Source organism: Mirounga angustirostris, unplaced genomic scaffold (assembly GCF_029215605.1).
Source record: "Mirounga angustirostris isolate CCGP_5_RB_7025 unplaced genomic scaffold, mMirAng1.0.hap1 SCAF_9, whole genome shotgun sequence".
Taxonomy (NCBI): domain Eukaryota; kingdom Metazoa; phylum Chordata; class Mammalia; order Carnivora; family Phocidae; genus Mirounga; species Mirounga angustirostris.
In genome coordinates, this window is record NW_026991717.1 from 87,283,635 (window position 1) to 87,302,678 (window position 19,044).

The window sequence follows — 19,044 nt, forward strand, 5'->3', positions numbered from 1 at the left end:
AAAATTTTGTTAATAAGACTAAATAAAAGCCAGAAGTTTAGGACATCAACAAAATTACTAAGTTTATTGTGTTTTGGAGACATGTCTATCAACTTAACTCACATAAAAGTCACAGTATTTTGACAAAGATTCAGGTTGTATATCGCTAGGTGCAGGGTCACTGCCAGATTTAGTCTTAGGTAGGGTCAGCCCAGTTTAAACTACATGGTTTAGACTTGTTTTCTGGAGTAGCAAATACCCTAACCCTTCCTCTTGATTATGCCTGGTAGGTAGTTAAACCCCTCTAATAACAAGCAACCCAACCATATAAACAGGTGCACTGGAAAACAAAGTGGATATGTAACTGAGAATGTTTTGGGTGCAGGTAGGTGGGAATTGGTTACAAATGCACTTACAGTATTATGAAATGGAACTTCAAAATTCATTCATTTCAAACCATTTATATACTGAGAAGCTACTTGTACCTGTTATTGTAGTACCCTAGAGAGGAGAGGCAAATATGTGAAAATTCTTACTCTTATAGTATTAATGCAGATTGATTAAGCCCTTCAAGATGATAAGGAGCTTCATTCTTGTGGTAGAATGGTGAGTTTGATTTTCTCGGTGATAGGCTGGATATTTTGGGGTATTACGTCATTGAGTGACCCATAGAGCCTCTTGATAATTGCTTAGATAGAGAGGGTATAAGAAACTTACTTGACATATTGGAAGAGTTAGCAATTTTCATGGAGGTCAACCCTGGATGGGCTATATTGAAAAACAAATGCACACTCTAGGAAATTTCCACAAGAGTGGCCTTTTGTCAGGGAAATTCCTACAGAAGCAGAGAGACATTTCTGGCAGCCGCAGAATCTAATATGCTAACATTGTGATATCATCTGTTCAAGAGGCAGGGAAGGAAAAGTTTCTCAACTTTAGTTTTTTCCTGGTATCTATAAGATTCAACTTTGAGAGTGTCCTTGGGCATATGATTTGTGATTAGGTGGATGCATGTGACACTGGATTTTTTAGAATTTCTCATTCCTCCAAAATATGCCTGAAACAACCATACAGTGAGTGTGAGGAAAATCAGTAAAGTCAAGATCACTAGGCTTCATCTCCATTTAGGATTAAAATGGGAATTTCAGATGTAAACCATGCATATATACATAGACAAGCATATTTTCTGAAAGGTAGAGAATTATATGATGCTTGCATCATTCTATTCTCAAGGCATCTATTAAGGTCTTAATATGTGAGAGGCTTGGTTCTGAGCATTGGGAATATAAAGAAGAATAAACCATCATTCCTGTCCTCCACTGTAAGAGCAGTTACAACAAAGTGATTAATGCTACCATAGAGGAATAAACAAGATGCTGAGAAGGCATGGGAGAGGAAGCACTTAACTTTTCCTGCAGAGAATAGAAAAGGCTTCTCAAAGAGAGTTGCATTTGAGTAGATTCTTGAAGAATGAATTAGTCTTTTAGGCTAATAAGAGGGAACATTACAGGCTGAAAAGATAGCATTTAAGAAAAGGCAGAAAGTTCTGAAGCAGCCAGGAGACCAGGCTGTGTTGTAGATATAACTAATTTAATTTAATTTAATTTAATTTAATTTTAGTTTTATTTGAGTATAGTTGACATATAATGTTACAGTAGTTTCAGGTGTACAACATAGTGATTCAACAACTGTATATATCATGCTATGCTCACCACAAGTGTGGGCTACCATCTGTTGACATACAACACTATTAGAATACCATTAACTATATTTTGTATGCTGTGCCTTTTATTCTTGTGACTTATTCATTCCATAACTGGAGGCCTGTATCTGCCACTCCCCTTTACCCATTTTGCCCATCCCCTGATCCTGTTCCCTCTGGCAACCATCAGTATGTTCTCTGTATTTATAGGCCTGATTCTGCTTTTTGTTTGTTTATTCCTTTGTTTTGCTTTTTTAGATTCCACATCTAAGTGAAATCATATGGTATTTGTCTTTCTCTGTCTGACTTATATGAAAAAAGAACTCCCGTGCCCTGTTGGTACAAATGTAAATTGATACAGACACTGTGGGAAATAGTATGGGGGTTCCTCAAAAAATTAAAAATAGAAATACCATATGACCCAATAATTCCAGTACTGGGTATTTACCCAAAGAAAACAAAAACACATATTTGAGAAGATACATGCACCCCTATGTTTATTGCAGCATTATTTACAATAGTGAAATTATGGTAGCAACCCAAGTGTCCATCAATAGATGAATGGATAAAGAAGATGTGGTGCATGCACACGCACACACACATGCACACATACACACATACACACATAGAGGAATACTATGCAGACAGAAAAAGGACAAGATCTTGCCATTTGTGACAACATGGATAGACCTAAAGGGTATTATGCTAGTGTAGATATAACTTTTAAAGGTAGACAGGAGGACAAATCCCAAAAAAGACTTGTATGCCCTACTATGGAGTTTGGACTTCAACCTGCAGATGGTGGGGGCCTTAGAAGGTTTTGAGTTCAAAAAGATGGAGAATGGAGGGTGAAGGCAGTGGGTAATGCCAGATTCTGGGTGAATGGTTAGAAAGTGAGCACTGGATATTATATGCAACTGATAAATCTTTGAACGCTACATCAGAAACTAATGATTACTATATGTTGGCTAATTGAATTTAAATTAAAAAAAAGATAGTTAATGTCTTTTGATGAGAAATGATGTGGACTGGGACTGAGGTAGAGATGCAGCCTGGGATTAATCTCAGCTTTCTGACTTTGTGGATCATTGTATTAATAAAAAGAGAAGATCCAACTTTTGGGAAGAGAAAGGGTGGATTCAGTTTTGGACATCTAGAGTTTGAGAGTCTGTGGAACATCTGGGTGGAGATGATCATGAAGCAGTTGGTAAAGTAAGCATGAAGTTCAAGAAGGGATCCAGTTTGGAGATAATAGATTTTAGAGTCATTAATGTATAGAAGTTTTTTTGAGATTTGAATGTGAATAAGATTGCTCAGGACCAGGGGGGCGGAGCAAGATGGCGGAGGAGTAGGAGACCTGGATTTCGTCTCCTCTCAGGAATTCAGCTGGATAGGGATCAAACCATTCTGAACACCTACAAACTCAACAGGAGATCGAAGAAAAGAAGAGCAACAACTCTCTCATCAGAAAAGCGACCACTTTCTGGAAGGTAGGACGTGCGGAGAAGTGAATCCGAGGTGATATTCGGGAGGATAGACGGCGGGGGAGGGGCCTCCGTCAGCCGCTTCTGGCAACTGATAGAGCTGCGGAGCACAAAACCGGAACTTTTAAAAGTCTGCTCTGCTGAGGGACGTCACTCTGGTGGCTAAGCAGGGGGTGGAACCCTCTGGGACAGTGTGGTCTCAGGACCCTCGGGGTCACAGAAAGACCGGGGGTGCCTGAGTGTGGCAGAGCTCCCAGGTAACGGAGCAGGGAAGCCGGCTGCAGAGGCGGAGCCCAGGCGCGGGCTCTCAGCTCGGGGTTGCCATAGACCGTGATCCGCGGCACAGTCGGGCCCCTGCTCCTCCAGCAGGGACCCAACAAGCGGCAGATCCGGGGAGACTCACCTTCCTCCCCCCGGGAGGAGCCACGCGGGAGGGCACCGCAGGGATCTGCTGGGTTTGGAGACTCCACACGGGGTCGGGTGCCAGAGATAGAAACGCTGGGTCGCAGGCCGGGTGAGCACGGAGTGCGGCCGGAGACCAGGGAGACGGGAGTGACTGACGGCTTTTCTCTGGGGGCTCACTGAGGAGCGGGGCCCCGAGTTCTCGGCTCCTCCGGGACGAAGATTGGGAGGCCGCCATTTTCACTCTCCGCCTCCAAAGCTGTATGGAAAGCTCGCGGGGAACAAAAGCCCCGGAGAGCAAACCCGAGCAGATTACTTAGCCTGGACCGGGCAAGGGCGGGGCAATTCCGCCTCCGGCAGAGACATTTGGAAACCACGGCAACAGGCCCCTCCCCAGAAGATCAGCGAGAACAGCCGGCCAAGACCAAGTTTACCGATCAATGAGAACGGCAGAACTCCAGCGCTAGGGGACTACTGCACATAGAATTCATGGCTTTTTTACCATGATTCTTTAGTCTTTCAAAGTTAATTTTTTTTAACTGTCTTTTTTCTTTTTTTTTCTTTTTGAATTTTTCTTTTTCCCCTTTTCAACCAACATCTTATCAATCCCTTTTTTTAAAAAAAAATTTTTATTTTTCATTTTTAGAGTCATATTCTATCCCTTCATAGTAGTTACCCGTATTTTTGGCTTATATATATAAGTTGTTCTCTCTTTAAAATTTTGAGATAGTTTCTTCTAACAGATTAAAATATACCCTAAATCTCTAGTATATGGTGTTTTCTATTCCCCTGCCTGATCACATCCTCTCCCTTTTTTTTTCTTTTTTTAAATCCTCTTCTTTCTTTTTTCAGACAACTTCTTATCAATTCCTTTTATAAAATTTTTTATAATTTCCATCTTTACAGTCATATTCCATCCCTTCATCATATCAACCCTTATTTTTGTACATATATAAGTTTTTCTTTCTTTAAAATTTTGGGAGGCACTTTCTTCTAAAAGACCAAAATACACCCCAAATCTAGTGTGTGGCACTGATCTATATACCAGCCTGATCATATTTGATCACATTCTGGTTTTGTTGTTGTTGTTGTTGTTGTTTTGTTTTGTTTGTCTTTGTTTTTGTTTTATCTTTATCTTTTTCTTTTTTTTCTTTTTCTTTTTCTTTTTCTTTTTTCTCTCTTTCCCTTTCTTTTCCCACTGCTTCAGGTCTTTTTTGATTTGTTTAGAGTATATTTTCTGGGGACATTGTTACTCTGCTAGCATTTTGTTCTCTCATTAATCTATTCTCTGCACAAAATGAAAAGATGGAAAAAATCACCTCAACAAAAAGAACAAGAGGTAGTACCAACTGCCAGGGACCTACTCAATATGGACATTAGTACGATGTCAGATCTAGAGTTCAGAATCATCACTTTAAAGATACTAGCTGGGCTTGAAAAAAATATGGAAGTTATTAGAGAAACCCTTTCTGGAGAAGTAAAAGAACTAAAATCCAACCAAGTAGAAATCAAAAAGGCTATTAATGAGGTGCAATAAAAAATGGGGGCGCTAACTGCTAGAATAAATGAGGCAGAAGAGAGAATCAGTAATATAGAAGATGAAATGATGGAAAATAAAGAAGCTGAGAAAAAGAGAGATAAACAACTACTGGATCACGAGGGCAGAATTCGAGAGATAAGCGATACCATAAGACAAAACAACATTAGAATAATTGGGATCCCAGAAGAAGAAGAAAGAGAGAGAGGGGCAGAAGGTATAATGGAGCAAATTATAGCAGAAAACTTCCCTAATTTTGGAAAGGAAACAGGCATGAAAATCCAGGAAGCACAGAGAACCCCTCTCAAAGTCAATAAAAATAGGTCAACACCCCGACATCTAATAGTAAAACTTACGAGTCTCATAGACAAAGAGAAAATCCTGAAAGCAGCTCGGGAGAAGAGATATGTAACCTATAAGGGTAGAAACATTAGATTGGCAACAGACCTATCCACAGAGACCTGGCAGGCCAGAAAGGACTGGCAGGATATATTCAGAGCACTAAATGAGAAAAATATGCAGCCAAGAATACTATATCCAGCTAGGCTGTCATTGAAAATTGAAGGAGAGATAAAAAGCTTCCAGGACAAACAAAAACTAAAGGAATTTGCAAACACAAAATCATCCCTACAGGAACTCTTGAAAGGGGTCCTCTAAGCAAAGAGAGAGCCTAAAAGCAACATAGACCAGAAAGGAACACAGACAATATACGGTAACAGTTGCCTTACAGGCAATACAATGGCACTAAATTCCTATCTTTCAATAGTTACCCTGAATGTAAATGGGCTTAATGCCCCAATCAAAAGACACAGGCTATCAGACTGGATTAAAAAACAAGACCCATCGATATGCTGTCTGCAAGAGACTTATTTTAGAACCAAAGACACCCCCAGATTGAAAGTGAGGGGGTGGAAAACCATTTACCATGCGAATGGACACCAAAAGAAAGCTGGGGTGGCAATCCTTATATCAGACAAATTAGATTTTAAACTGAAGACTGTAATAAGAGATGAGGAAGGACACTATATCCTACTTAAAGGATCTATCCAACAAGAAGATCTAACAATTGTAAATATCTATGCCCCTAACATGGGAGCAGCCAATTATATAAGGCAATTAATAACAAAAGCAAAGAAACACATCGACAACAATACAATAATAGTGGGGGACTTTAACACCCCCCTCACTGAAATGGACAGATCGTCTAAGCAAAAGATCAACAAGGAAATAAAGACTTTAAATGACACACTGGACCAAATGGACTTCACAGACATATTCAGAACATTCCACCCCAAAGCAACGGAATACACATTCTTCTCTAGTGCCCATGGAACATTCTCCAGAATAGATCACATCCTAGGTCATAAATCAGGTCTCAACCGGTACCAAAAGATTGGAATCATTCCCTGCCTATTTTCAGACCACAATGCTTTGAAACTAGAACTCAATCACAAGAGGAAAGTCGGAAACAACTCAAATACATGGAGGCTAAAGAGCATCCTACTGAAGAATGAATGGGTCAACCAGGAAATGAAAGAAGAATTAAAAAAATACATGGAAGCCAATGAAAATGAAAACACAACTATTCAAAATCTTTGGGATGCAGCAAAGGCAGTCCTAAGAGGAAAGTATATAGCAATACAAGCCTTTCTCAAGAAGCAAGAAAGGTCTCAAGTACACAACTTAACCCTACACCTAAAGGACCTGGAGAAAGAACAGCAAATAAAGCCTAAACCCAGCAGGAGAAGAGAAATAATAAAGATCAGAGCAGAAATCAATGAAATAGAAACTAAAAGAACAGTAGAACAGATCAACGAAACTAGGAGCTGGTTCTTTGAAAGAATTAACAAGATTGATAAACCACTGGCCAGACTTATCAAAAAGAGAAGAGAAATGACCCAAATCAACAAAATCATGAATGAAAGAGGAGAGATCACAAGCAACACCAAAGAAATACAAACAATTATAAGAACATATTATGAGCAACTCTATGCCAGCAAATTAGATAACCTGGAAGAATGGATGCATTCCTAGAGATGTATCAACTACCAAAACTGAACCAGGATGAAATAGAAAACCTGAACAGACCTATAACCACTAAGGAAATTGAAGCAGTCATCAAAAATCTCCCAACAAACAAAAGCCCAGGGCCAGATGGCTTCCCAGGGGAATTCTACCAAACATTTCAAGAATTAATACCTATTCTTCTGAAACTGTTCCAAAAAATAGAAATGGAAGGAAAACTTCCAAACTCATTTTATGAGGCCAGCATTACCTTGATCCCAAAACCAGACAAAGACCCCATCAAAAAGGAGAATTACAGACCAATATCCCTGATGAACATGGATGCAAAAATTCTCACCAAAATACTAGCCAATAGGATCCAACAGTACATTAAAAGGATTATTCACCATGACCAAGTGGGATTTATCCCTGGGCTGCAAGGTTGGTTCAACATCCGCAAATCAATCAATGTGATACATTAACAAAAGAAAGAACAAGAATCATATGATCCTCTCAATAGATGCAGAAAAAGCTTTTGACAAAGTACAGCATCCTTTCTTGATCAAAACTCTTCAGAGTATAGGGATAGAGGGTACCTACCTCAATATCATAAAAGCCATCTATGAAAAACCTACAGCGAATATCATTCTCAATGGGGAAAAACTGAGAACTTTCCCTCTAAGGTCAGGAACGCGGCAGGGATGTCCACTATCACCACTGCTATTCAACATAGTATTGGAAGTCCTAGCCACAGCAATCAGACAACAAAAAGAAATCAAAGGCATCCAAATTGGCAAAGAAGAAGTCAAACTCTCACTCTTTGCAGATGATATGATACCTTATGTGGAAAACCCAAAAGACTCCACCCCAAAACTGCTAGAACTCATACAGGAATTCAGTCAAGTGGCAGGATATAAAATCAATGCACAGAAGTCAGTGGCGTTCCTATACACCAACAACAAGACAGAAGAAAGAGAAATTAAGGAGTCGATCCCATTTACAATTGCACCCAAAACCATAAGATACCTAGGAATAAATCTAACCAAAGAGACAAAGGATCTGTACTCAGAAAACTATAAAATACTCATGAAAGAAGTTGAGGAAGACACAAAGAAATGGAAAAACGTTCCATGCTCATGGATTGGAAGAACAAATATTGTGAAGATGTCAATGCTACCTAGAGCAATCTACACATTCAATGCAATCCCCATCAAAATACCATCCACTTTTTTCAAAGAAATGGAACAAATCATCCTAAAATTTGTATGGAACGGGAAAAGACCCTGCATAGCCAGAGGAATGTTGAAAAAGAAAAGCAAAGCCGGCGGCATCACAATTCCGGACTTCCAGCTCTATTACAAAGCTGTCATCATCAAGACAGCATGGAACTGGCACAAAAACAGACACATAGATCAATGAAACAGAATAGAGAGCCCAGAAATGGACCCTCAACTCTATGGTCAACTCATCTTTGACAAAGCAGGAAAGAATGTCCAATGGAAAAAAGACAGTCTCTTCAACAAATGGTGTTGGGAAAATTGGATAGCCACATGCAGAAGAATGAAACTGGACCATTTCCTTACACCACACACAAAAATAGACTCCAAATGGTTGAAAGACCTCAATGTGAGACAGGAGTCCATCAAAATCCTAAAGGAGAACACAGGCAGCAACCTCTTTGACCTCAGCCGAAGCAACTTCTTCCTAGAAACATCACCAAAGGCAAGGGAAGCAAGGGCAAAAATGAACTATTGGGACTTCATCAAGATAAAAAGCTTTTGCAAAGCAAAGGAAACAGTCAACAAAACCAAAAGACAACCGACAGAATGGGAGAAGATATTTGCAAATGACATATCAGATAAAGGGCTAGTATCCAAAATCTATAAAGAACTCATCAAACTCAACACCCAAAGAACAAAGAATCCAATCAAGAAATGGGCAGAAGACATGAACAGACATTTTTCCAAAGAAGACATCTAAATGGCCAACAGACACATGAAAGAGTGCTCGACATCACTCGGCATCAGGGAAATCCAAATCAAAACCTCAGTGAGATACCACCTCACACCAGTCAGAATGGCTAAAATTAACAAGTCAGGAAACGACAGATTTTGGCGGGGATGCGGAGAAAGGGGAACCCTCCTACACTGTTTGTGGGAATGCAAGCTGGGGCAGCCACTCTGAAAAACAGTATGGAGGTTCCTCAAAAAGTTGAAAATAGAGCTACCATATGATCCAGCAATTGCACTACTGGGTATTTACCCCAAAGATACAAAAGTAGGGAAGGGGTGCGTGCACCCCGATGTTTATAGCAGCAATGTCCACAATAGCCAAACTGTGGAAAGAACCAAGATGTCCATCGACAGATGAATGGATAAAGAAGAGGTGGTATATATATATAATGGAATATTATGCAGCCATCAAAAGGAATGAGATTTTGCCATTTGCAACGATGTGGATGGAACTGGAGGGTATTATGTTGAGTGAAATAAGTCAAACAGAGACAGACATGTATCATATGATCTCACTGATATGAGGAATTCTTAATTGCAGGAAACAAACTGAGGGTTGTTGGAGTGGGGGGTGGGGTGAGAGGGATGGGGTGACTGGGTGATAGACACTGGGGAGGGTATGTGCTCTGGTAAGCGCTGTGAATTGTGCAAGACTGTTGAATCTCAGATCTGTACCTCTGAAACAAATAATACAATATATGTTAAGAAAAAAAGAAGAAGAAGAAGAAGGTAGTGGGAGGGGAAGAATGAAGCGGGGGAAATGGGAGGGGTAGACGAACCATGAGAGACGATGGACTCTGAAAAACAAACAGGGTTCTAGAGGGGAAGGGGGTGGGAGGATGGGTTAGCCTGGTGATGGGTATTAAATAGGGCACATTCTGCATGGAGCACTGGGTGTTATGCACAAACAATGAATCATGGAACACTTCATCTAAAACTAATGATGTAATGTATGGGGATTAACATAAGAATAAAAAAAAAAAAGATTGCTCAGGACCCATGTGTCAAATCAGAGAAGAGGACAAAGGACAGCCCAGGGACTCCTACCAATTAAGGAGAGGAGTCAGTAGACAGAGCTGAGAAGGAATTATGGGAATAGTAAAAAAAAATTTTGGAGGAACTGTTTTCAGGGGAAAAAGGGTGTGGATAATTCTAAGAAGGAGGTATTGGTTAACAGTATCAAATGCTGTTGAGTGACAAAGCTTGAAAATGACACTGAGTTAGGCCATTAAAGGCAAGAGAACAAGAATAGTTTCATTAGAATGGTAAAAGAATAAGGTAATAGAGGGTTGAGGATTGAATAGCAAGTGTGGAAGTAAAGCCTTCAAAGGCTTATGGTATTAATCTTCCCCTGAATGCAAGAAAAAAGAAGTATTTGTAGTTTGAGGGTGCTGAAGGGTCTCAGAATTATACTTTTAAAAATAATAGAAGAAAGTTGATATTGAGGAGAGTTAAAGAACCTGGTGTGGTGGCTAATGAACTAGGTTTAAAAAAAACCCAGCTTTTTTTGCTTCTATTTTGGGTGTTGATATAAGGGTGTTTTAAAACTAGCTGTGACTTTGAAATGTCTAAACCTGCCTAGAAGTGCCCTGAGAAACACTTGAGACAAAGGACAGTTTAGGAAAGAAGCCGCATTGCTGCTGCATGCAGAGTGTGGCTAGATGTCTAAGATGATGAAGTTTAAATAATGGCAGAGAAAGTCGAGAACCTTTCAGCATCTTTGCTGACTCCAAGAAGCAAAAACAACATGCCCTTTGGCAAATACATTTTCCCTTTTGAAATTCTGTCAAATAAATTCAGAGGGACATGAAAAAAAATGGAAATATATCTTGTAACATGTGCTGATATGGTTGCACAGCCCTTATTTCATAGATTGTACATGATGAATTTCAACACTGTATCTGATTTCTCCGTCATGTACATTGTGTAGAAGAGCTTTAGAGGTACAACTTTATATTCATTCTGGAGAACTTGAGAAGGCATTGCAACAAAATGAGACTATAGGTATTATATAAACAAGAAGAAATCTTTCCCTCAAAAATGAAGGTGCTCCATAATAATATTCAAGGAAAATTGCATCCTTCGAGGCATTTTATACATTCATTCTTGCCGATGACAAGAAATGCACCCTAGGTTTAGCATTTCATTTGGGGTATCACAGCCTTAGCTAGCTTTGAATGGGCTTATTTTTCAAGAACTGAAATAGTAGCTCATCATATATTTCTTGGCTTCTGAAATGATTGGTATTCCTCTCCTATTTAGCAGCTGTTAGAGGGTTTTTTATTTAACCAGTAAAGAGTTCCAAAATAGAAGTATTGTCCTGGATGTATTAAAAACACACATTTCAGGCTTTTCCTTCTTAACTTGAAGTAGTAGATAAAAATCCCCAAGTGAAAATGACAAGATAATGTTGTGACATTGACTCACAAAGGCATAAGGAATCTATAGATGGCCCTGTGTGTCAGCTCCCAAGGCAAACACTGCAACTGTCATACCTAACATGCAAGAGCTAAGTAACTTTGGTTAAAACCTTGATTCACTGCAATGCTTATGGAATCAGGTGTTCTGGGTAACTAATTCTTTAGTTATTAGATTATTAAATAGACTACCCCTCTTATTTGAATTTTTGTTGCCACAGAGTTTTAGAAATGTGTTGCCATATTGTATCAATTTAGTGGTTTTCCTATTGGTGTAAAAGCTGAACTTGATTGTGTATTCTATTCCTGTTGAAGGTGGGGAAGGTAGTTCTTTTCTTGATATTTTCCTTGAGGTTTGTGCATAGGAGAGAGATTGTAGTTGATGGTTGCTGGCTATTTCCTGTTCTAGATCTTGTGATTAGTCTGTTTATTTTTTTAAATTTTTTATTTTTTTGAGAGAGAGCGTGTGAGCAGGGGTGGGGGAGCGCAGAGGGAGAGGGAGAGGGGGAGAGAGAATCATAAGTGTGTGGAGCCTGGGGCGCCTGGGTGGCTCAGTTGGTTAAGCGACTGCCTTCGGCTCAGGTCATGATCCTGGAGTCCCTGGATCGAGTCCCGCATCGGGCTCCCTGCTCGGCAGGAAGTCTGCTTCTCCCTCTGATCCTCCCCCCTCTCATGTGCTCTCTCTCATTCTCTCTCTCTCAAATAAATAAATAAAATCTTTAAAAAAAAAAAAAGTGTGTGGAGCCTGACTCAGGGCTTGATCTCATAACCCTGAGATCATGACCTGAACCAAAATCAAGTGTTGTCAGTTAACCGACTGAGCCACGTAGGCACCCCTAATCTGTTTAATATGTTCTCAGATATCCTTCCTCCAGCACCCTGTCAAGTTTATATAATATGTTTTTTTATTCTCAAACTATTTTTTAATCCTCAGGTATTTGATATGGGTTGAGTACTGAAGCTGCTAAAATGATACAGAATTTGTAATTTATAATTTAATGAGAGAAAAGAGACTTTTACTGCTGGAGAGCTAACTGCCTGGGTGAATCCTGGCTCTGCTGCTTGCTAGCTGTAGGACCTAAATGTATTTGTATCTCAGTTTTACCCCCTGTAAAATGAAGATAACATTCATACCTACCTCATAGGGTTGCTCATCATATCCCTTCAGTGCCAGGCACGTGTTAGCTGTGATTGTTACTACCCTTTAATCTTCTTATTCATGGGTAGGCCCCAGAGTGTACCTCTAACCCCTGTGCAGTTGGAGATGTCTCAGTCAGTTTGGGCTGCTGTAGGAGAATACCACAGAACTGGCTAGCTTTAATAACAGAAGTTTATTTCTCAAAATGGAGGGTGGAGGTCCAAGATCAGGGTGTCAGCATGGCCTAGTAAAGATCCTCTTCTTGGTTTGCCTCTTTCTTGCTGTGTCCTCACATGGTGGAGAGAAAGAGAGGGCTCTAGCCTCTTCTTCTTTCTATTAGGACATCAATACCCACCCTGGAGCTCTACCCTTTGACCTCATCTAAACTCAATTACCTCCCAAAGACCAAACCTTCTAACACTATCACATAGGGGTTGGGTTTTATTTTGCATATAATGTTTGGGTTCATAGCAGGAAAGGATGGAGATTTCCCTTGGAGAGCATAATCCTCAGTCCCCAGAACTTAGACAGAGCTATCCATTGTAAATTTGGTGCTGCATGGCCTTTTATGTATGGATATTCTTGGATTGGGTTTGTGTGTTCTATTGTAAGAGATTGTGTGCTTCGAGTAAATAAATAAAAGAAGAAAAAAGAAAGAAGTCCACAAAAGCATCCTGATACAGGTTGTATGTTGTAATTTGCTTCTATGTAGTCTTAACATTTAGAAAACAATTTCTGGGTACTAAATTATGGTAAATTGAGGGTTTCAATGGATTAATCAAGGTTTTCTAATTATGCTTCGATAGAAGACAATGAGTAATTACATGAATTACAAAACATAAAAGTAAACCAAAATATAATGAGAAAAGGCAATTTATCAGTGCTCTCCCCATGCTTCTGTGTATAGATTGGTATATGCAGAGAATAGCAGTCCGATTAGCTTTCCCCTCCTCCAAAGGTAGGCAGCAACTGGAGGATTCTTTTGAACAATTTATTCATTTTGCGTTAAAACTATAGCACTTCTAATTTATAGACATCTTGTGAATGTCAAGGAAATGTCACCTAAATCATTCAAATACAGTGAAATTCATACATTATGTTTAAGTAACAGGTTGCCCTGGGCTCCAAGGGATGCAAGCTTAAATAGAACTGGGATTTTGACTGTTCAATTTCAGCACTTTAAAGACACAGAATAATCAAGGTGAATTTCTTAAAGGAAGCAACTCTGAGGATAGAAAGGTAACTGTGAAGTATTTCTGGATAAGCCATTAAGTGGCAGATTGGCATATGGCTGCATTTCAGATCCCGATTTGGTTTAATGTGAATCACTTTTTTCCCTTTAAATTGAAGCCCAAATCCTATAATGGAGATACTTAAATGAACCCTCTGGGTCACTTAGGCATCTTTTTCAGCATCCCTCTGAGAAATTCAATAGTCTGTTATAAAAATTGAGTTTTCTATGTTTCTGTCATGCCTGAGGAAAAATTTGATTATCCTCCAGATTTTTCCAAATCCTTTAACTAAATTGGATTATTTGCTGATTTACCCTTTACTTCCCAGTGCCATAGCAGTGTTTCAGTTACAAACTTTGTAGTATAAGCTGACAAGATTATAAGATGTTTATCTTCCTAGGGCAGCAGCATGGTAAGCTTTGCCATTAGTCTTATATGGATCCACATTGGAATCCAGCTTTGATTGCCTGTGAATTGGGTGACCTTATGCAAATGACATGATTTCTATTGGTTTTAGTCCCTTTGTAAGTATAGCGGGGATACTAAAGATAACCTTGCATGGAGTTTGGTCAAATGAGTAGAGATAATGCATGCGGAAATACTGGGTTCTGAGTACGCTCTCAGTAAATGTAAATCTTCTACCTCCCCATTTCCCAAACCATGTTTTATTTATTGAGGAGACATACGACCAAGGCTGTGTTTAGATCCAGGATCTTTTATGATGGGAGTCCAAAATAATGCATCCTAAATCAATCTGTCTTGGTCAGAGTTCAACCAGAGATGTAGACTAGTAGGAGATATACATAAAAGAGATTTATCACAAGAAATTGGCTTGTGCAGTGTTTTAGCTGGCATAGCCAAATCTGAAATTCATAGGGCAGGCTGTCAAGAAGGGCAGGGGCTGAGGCTGCTGTCCGTAAGTAAAATTTATTCTTCTTCAGGGAAGCCTCAGATCTACTGTGAAGGCCTTTAAACTGATGCTGTCAAGTCCACTCAAATTATCTGGAATAATCTCCCTCACTTAAAGCCAACTGCTTATGGACTTTAATCACATCTATAAGTACTTTTGCAGAAACATCTACATTAGTGTTTTGTTGAATACCTGGAGACCATAGTCTGACTGACATACCAAGAAGACCATCATACCATCCCTCTGGTCTCTCTGGATTCTTTTGTTCATAGAAAGTAGGAGCTTTTAAAGAAATTACTTTTATTATAGTAAAATATGAGGCTCAGTATTTTTTAAACCAAATGGCAGAAGAATCATAAGGAAAAATTTGTGGTTTCATTAGCTGAAGTCAAATGTGAAGATCTATCAGATAAATGTTTTCTGCATACTATCAGAAATTATCTAATTTTTTCTTGTTTATGGATTTATAGTTGGTCTCTTCCACTAAGATGCTCTAAGCTCCATGAGGATAGGGGTTTGTTGTGTTCACTTCTAAATCCCCAACATCTTGAAAGCACTTTGTGTAACACAGATACTCAATAAATATTAATGGGAAAAGTCAGTAAATGACTTCTTCCAGAGAAGAGTTGAGTTGCATTTCCTTGTCTGAATAAAGAGTTTTCTGTTATGTTTACTTGATTCACTTTTGACTTGAGCTGTATATTGCACCAAGGCTTATGGCTAAGAGTAGACTGGGGAATGAAATCCGATCTGCTCTTTGCTCACCAAGCCAGGTGCCTCAGTTTGGGCTATGTCAGGAAAAAGAAGTGCTTTTTCTTCCAATAAAGGGGCCTTATACACACATCCAGCTGTGTTCCTGGAGTGGAGGGTGGGGAGTGTGCCACCCTGTAGTTCTCATATAGGTCAGGGTTAACCTGGCATTCTTCCATTATAACTTCCTATTGCATATGGAGATCTGTGATGACAATAAGCAAAAGGACTAAAATGCCCCACCTGTTCTTCTTGGGAGGCAACTTCCTTTACAAGATCATGATCTTGCTTCTTCTCCATAGGGAACAAACCCTGGTATTAAGGCAGTTAAAGATCAGAATAACAATCTATTGGTGACTTTAAGATTTAGTACTTATTGCTCTATCACCAACATTTTCTGAGAAAAATACACATACTCTTTACAAATGTATGAATTATTTGATACATAAAAATTTTGTATGACATGCATGTAACTTATGAAGTAGAACCATACAAATACTCATGAATCCACAAAGAGGAAATAGAACATTACTAATGCTGTTGAAAATTCTGTTCTGTTCCACATTCTCCCTCATCACCCTGCCTCCCTCCAGAAATTACCAGTGTCCTGAATTTTGCATTTATCATTTGCTTGGTATTCTTTACAGTTCTACCAGATATGTATGAGCCTCTAAACAATATGTTATTTCATTTGCTTCTTTTTAACTTTACATCAGTGGTATCATAATATATATAATTTTTCACTAATCTGCTTTCCTTATTTAATATGCTTTTAAGAACCATCCAGTGTTTTTATATAACCATAATTCATATACTTTATTCCCAAGGAATATTTCAGTGTATAAGTTATACCACAGTTCACTATCCATTCTCCTGTCAGCAGACATTTTTCACCCTTCTTTTCTCCTATGCGAATGGTGTTACTATGAATATTCTTGTACACATCTCCTAAAGAATATACATGGGAAAATGTGCTGCAGAGATTTTCTAATTGAAACCCTTCATTTATGGACAAATAAACTGAGGCCCAGATGCTTCAGGCAGTTGGTAATAAGATTACAGGTGTGATCCCTAACTTTCATGTTGTCTTCATTCTGTGCCACCTCCATATGAATATGCTGAAACTTATTTTCAAGAAGAAAGTTTAGCTTTATTTTTTATTTTTTTAAATTTTATTTTATTATGTTATGTTGGTCACCATACAATACATCATTAGCTTTTGATGTAGTGATCCATGATTCATTGGTTAGTATTTGGCTTGTGTAGTTACTAAGGTTTTTCTGTTTCTGTTTGTTTTTTTGGTAACTTCAGGAGGAAAGGAAGCAGACTCTTCTCCTGTGCCTGTGAGAAGGAGGAAAGTGTTAATCAGGGAGCTGGCCCGGGTTAGGGAGCAACTCTGGGACTCTTGGTAAGGCCAACTGTCTCCCTTCCCCATTTATGAACTTTTTAATATTTTTTATTTATTTTATTTTATTTTATTTTATTTTATTTTATTTTATTTTATTTTATTTTATTTTATTATTTATTCATTTGTCAGAGAGAGATTGAGAGAAAGAGTGCACAAGCAGGGGGAGCGGCAGGCAGAGGGAGAGGGAGAAGCAGACTCCTTGCTGAGCAGGGAACCTGACTCGGGGCTTGATCCCAGGATTCTGGGATCATGACCTGAGCTGAAGGCAGCCACTTAACCAACTGAGCCACCCAGGCGCCCTTTATAAACTTTTTCTTTAAGTATATATAACATGCATACAGAAAAGTGTACATATCATGCATATATAACTTGATGAATTTGTGCGAAGTGAACACACTCATGTAACCAGCACACAGGTCCAGGCAGAGAATGTAATCAACACCCCAGGAGCCCCCACCCCCCATTTCCCTCCCAGTCACTACTTGTACTGCTCCTCTCCCTCTGCCCCCATCCTTTCTCCCATCCCCTGGGGAAGACCCTTTGAATATCCTGACATGTTGAAGTGATGGTTCTATGGTACTGTGGATATAATATTGCTCATGGAGGTATAAGATTAGAGTTAAATCCTAGCTCTAATATTTGTTCATCATATGACTTTGGGTCCCTCTAATTCTCTGGTTCTCAAATGCTTTATCTATAACATGGAGATAATAAGGAATTTTTGGTTTGACAAGAAATTTAAATGAACTAAGAGAAGTGGAATTTTCTAATAAAGATCCTGGCACAGAGTAGGTACTCAGTAAATGTTGGATCCTGAGAGCTGAGTGTCTCTTTGTGAGTTGGAGGTTATGAACGCATGGAACATCATTTCTAGATTGTACAGTCTTTTGACATTAACACATGAACGTGTTCTCCTGCCTCTGTTGCCACAGTCCTTTTTCTCAGGCATTTTTCTATTCTAGGGATAAGATTTCCCAAGACATCCTTCATCCCAATGAAGTGAAACTGGAGTTCCAATATGTAGTCTAGTCTCAGCTTACAAGTCCTGGTTTTCTGGCCTCATTATTAGTTGGATATGAGCTTTGATAAAATTCTTATTATGGAGTTGAAGAAAGTAGCAGTGTACATCAATGGCTTCTCTCATATTTATGGTCTAGACTTGAAGCTTGTTTTAAGTTACACTTGACACCTTTGGAATGCAATGCCACTCTCTGAATAACTCCAATTTTGGGCTCTGCTTTTCAGTACTGAATGAAGGTCAATATTTCTGCCTTTATTAAGTGCTAACGGTAGATGCTCACTGGGGAATAAATATAATGTCCTTAACTTTTGGAATTGTATATAGGTAATAAAGTCTACATACTTTCTCATCCTCTTATTTGGAATAATGAACTATTTATTTTGTATATTCTTGTCATACAGTTTTTATCTTTTCCCTTATTTACTGAAATCATTAGAGTGGCTAGACGTGCACTAAATGCATATTTTATATATTTCTATTTTCTGGAGAAGAGGAGGAAACTTTTTTTTCCTACTGCCATGGTTTTATTTTCTATGCAGTATAAGCACATTTTAATTTTATCATGAATTTCAGTGCCCATTAATTTGAGGCAACAGACCATATTTGTGATTTTAAATGAGGCTGTGAAAATTTCATCAGTTTGCATAGGTTCACCTGTAAATAAAAATGAGGGCAGTAGTAATAAAGTATAAAAAATGTGAATGGAGAGGGAAAGGTGAAACTTGTATTTATTGTTTGTATACTGTGTATGTGTGTATTATTGTATTTTTACCTATGCTATTTCATTTAATGTCACCATGCCAAAGTAAGGCACAATAAAAATCAAGCATCTATTTCATGGCATCAAGGTGATAATGGTACCTTTCAATTAGGAATCTTTTTTTTCAGAGTTAAAAACAAAAATTTAATATTTAGACCACAAGTTTACCATTATAATTTGAGTCAGTGCATCGAGTGGAAGTTCACAAAATGGGTTCCCAGAGGAAGAGTTATCTGATGAAGAAGATGGATTCTTTTCCCATGTCCTAACCACCTTGGCTCCTGGGGA

The 19,044-nt window shown here is 38.8% G+C and overlaps 1 protein-coding gene across 1 annotated transcript in view; it reads left to right on the plus strand.

Annotated features, from left to right (window-relative positions):
* The window catches only part of LOC123861542 (uncharacterized), a 1,204,655-nt gene that overhangs the window by 134,086 nt on the left and 1,051,525 nt on the right, over positions 1 to 19,044 (plus strand). The window contains exon 4 of the mRNA XM_064570981.1: positions 16,879 to 16,975. The gene's annotated coding sequence lies outside the window, so the exon portion shown is untranslated. The remainder of the gene's footprint in view (positions 1 to 16,878; positions 16,976 to 19,044) is intronic.